Below are 3,551 nucleotides of genomic sequence, written 5' to 3'. Positions count from 1 at the left end.
ACAGGTGCCCACCACGACACCCGGCTATTTTTCCATTGCAGTTGTCATTGTTGTTTAGCAGGCCCGGGCCGGGTCAAACCTGCCAGCTTCAGTGTATGTGGCCAGCACCCTATTCACTGAGCTATGGGTGCCGAGCCCAAAAGAAGTTTTTTTAATCACCTGTATTTCTTTCTAAAACTTTTTCTATTCCTCACTGTTGGGGGGAGCTCCCTCTCTCCAAAAAACAGGGTTGGTATTACTAAAAATTAGTTTCTTACAGAAAGGAGATAAGTAAATACTGAACCAAACTCTTAGATTATCTTGCATCTAAACTGCCCAGACACATACATGTTGGGCTTTAAAACTCTTTTCCCAGCCGGGGCATGGTGGTTCATCATGCCTGTAATCCTACCACTCTGGGAGCCCAAGGCAGGTGGATTAATGAGCTCAGGAGTTTGAGACCAGCCTGAGCAAGAGTGAGACCCCATCTCTACTAAAAATAGAAAAATTAGCTGAGCACTGTGGTGGTTGCCTGTAGTCCCAGCTAACCGAGAGGCTGAGACAGGAGGCGCACTTGAGCCCAAGAGTTTAAGGTTGCTATGAACTAAGCTGATCCCATGGCACTCTAGCCTGGGCAGTGGAGTGAGACTCTGTCTCAAGGAAAAAAACAAACTCTTTTCCTAAATTCACTCAATTCTTTCTCCGGGAAAAATATCATTACTGGCCTAATTAAAGAGATTAGGGTCAGCAGGAGCTGTTTCTGCCTCCTTTTCAAGCTTTGCCTCCTGCACACAGACACCATAATTATAGGTGGATACAGCTGATGTAACAAACAAGTGGTTGGCACAAAACTGGCAAGATAAAAGGAAGATCAAGAAATTTAAAGGTGGTTACTTTGTATTCCCCTTTTTCTAAGACTGAGAACTTCGGAAATCCACAAACTAAAGCCTATGGTATCTAAATTTAATTAAAAGAAGCAAGAGGGGATGGAACTGTATGTTCTTACATACACATAAAAATGGCACAGTTCTACTTTTTAAAATTATTATACCGGGTGTCGATAAAGTTTGTGTGCAATTTAAAATAGTTGGCTATGTTACACTGCACATGAATGTTATGGCCCCCCCTTATATGAACTGAAGGAAGAATATGCATAAAGTATTGATTGCTACATAATAAAGGTATAATTTTTTTTTTTAGAGATGGGCTCTTGCTGGAGTGCAATTGCATGGTCATAGCTCACTGAAGCTGCCTCAGTTACTAAATCATGCGGGTGTTGGGAATGATGGGGGGTGGTCTCCCATAAAGTATCTCGTAGGGAGTGAGCCTGAGCTTATAAGGGGAATTCCTAACCCGGTACAAGGCAAAAGGAAGGAGAGCCACCCCGTCTCCGCCAGACTCAAGAGTTAATTTGGTTAAGGTCTCTTTTAGGGTTCTATTCATTCTTTCTACCTGCCCTGAGCTTTGGGGCCTGTAAGCACAATGTAATTTCCAGGTAGTTCCCAGAGCCATAGCCACCCTCTGCGTTACCTGTGACACGAAAGCAGGGCCATTGTCTGAGCCTATCAGGGCTGGTAGTCCATACCTGGGGAGGATGTCTTCTAGCAGTTTCTTCACCACTACTTGGGCGGTTTCATGCTTCATTGGAAATGCCCCGGCCCACCCAGAAAAGGTATCAATGAAAACTAAAAGATACTTATATCCATACCGATCTTGTTTGACTTCTGTGAAGTCCACTTCCCAATACGCACCAGGCTTGTCTCCCCGCGCTCGGGTTCCCGAAGCGGCAGGACCCACTCTGCCATTTGTGAGCTGGCAGGCCTTACAGGCCCCAATGATTTGGTCTATCTTGGTGTCTAGGTGCTCTATTTTAATTTTTGCATGGTGGACCAGATCTTTTAATTTTCTGTTGCCCATGTGGGTGGCCTGGTGCATGCGTTGGAGCACTTCCATTCCTAACTGTGCCGGGAGAATAGTTCTGCCATCCGCGGTGCGCCACCAGCCTTTATATTTCTCTGGGCAATGGGCTTGAGGAATGGTGCGGAGCCAAGCCAGGTCCTCAGGGGAATATTTGGGTTTTTCAGGTAACACCGGCGCTCCTGGATCAGGCAGGTGGAGAGCTAGCTCCTGGGCCATACTAAGGGCCACATCCTTGGCTGCCTCGTCGGCTCGGGGATTCCCCCTGGCCACTGGGGAATTTCCTTTCTGGTGGCCCGGACAGTGAATGATGGCTAGCTTTTTAGGCAACCAGATGGCTGTCAGGAGGTCTAGTATTTCCTGCTTGTTCTTAATTGTTTTTCCCTCTGCCGTCAGCAATCCCCTCTCTTGGTAAATGGCCCCATGGATATGGGCTGTGGCAAATGCATAATGGCTGTTGTATAATGTTGACCTTCTTCCTTTTGCCCAGTACTAAGGCCTTGGTAAGGGTGATAAGTTCTGCTTGTTGGGCAGAAGTACCGCTCGGAAGGGGATCAGCCCACAACGTTTCAGTTTCTGAAACCACCACCGCCGCTGCATACCTGTGTCCATCTTTCACGAAGCTGCTGCCGTCCGTGAACCAGGTCTCCTCGGCATCAGGGAGTGGCTGATCAGTCAAATATTGGTGGAGGCTGTGGACTTGCACCAGTATATCCTGGCAGTGATGCAGTGGCACCTCTGCATCCGGGTTGGGTAAAAGAATAGCAGGATTCAGGGCTGTACTGGGTAAGAACTGAATCCTCGTTGGATTCCGAAGAAGACCTGGGTAATGAATCAGCCGTGCATTGCTCATCCACCCATCTGGGGGCTGCTTCAAAACTCCCTCAATGGTGTGAGGGGTTGTTATTAGCAGTTCCTGCCCCAGGGTGAGTTTATCTGCATCTTTCACTAGGAGGGCAGTAGCTGCTATAATACGTAGACAAGGGGGGCATCCCGAGGCTACTGGATTGAGTCTTTTGGACAAGTAAGCTACTGGGCGGGTCCAGGGTCCCAGAGTCTGGGTTAATACCCCCTTTGCCACTCCCTTATGCTCATCCACATATGGATGGAAAGGTTTGGTGATATCAGGGAGGCTTAGTGCAGGGGAGGTTAACAAGGCAGTCTTAAGGTTTTTGAATGCCTAATCTCTTTCTGCTGTCCATTGGAAAGGCTGTCCCTCCTTGGTGGCCTCAGAAAGGGGCTTAGCCATTTCAGCAAACCCTGGCACCCATAGTCTACAGAATCCAACCATCCCCAGAAATTCCCGCACTTGCCTGGGAGTAGTGGGGACAGGAATTCCAAGTACGGTGCGCTTCCTGGCCTCACTCAGCCACCTCTGGCCATCTTTCAGCACATACCCTAAATAATTCACAGTTTGCTGACATATTTAGGCTTTCTTCGCTGATGCGCGGTATCCCATGTCTCCCAAGGTAGCAAGTAGATCTCATGTCCCTTGCAGGCAATCTTGTTCTGTGGCAGCTGCTATTAATATTTCATCTACGTACTGGAGAAGGGTCAAGCCAGAGTGAGATTTACAGAACTCACCTAAGTCTGCATGTAGAGCCTCATCAAAGATGGTTGGGGAATTCTTAAAACCTTGTGGTAGGCGGGTCCAT

Source organism: Nycticebus coucang, chromosome X (genome assembly GCF_027406575.1).
Source record: "Nycticebus coucang isolate mNycCou1 chromosome X, mNycCou1.pri, whole genome shotgun sequence".
NCBI classification, from domain to species: domain Eukaryota; kingdom Metazoa; phylum Chordata; class Mammalia; order Primates; family Lorisidae; genus Nycticebus; species Nycticebus coucang.
This window is presented reverse-complemented; position numbering follows the sequence as displayed.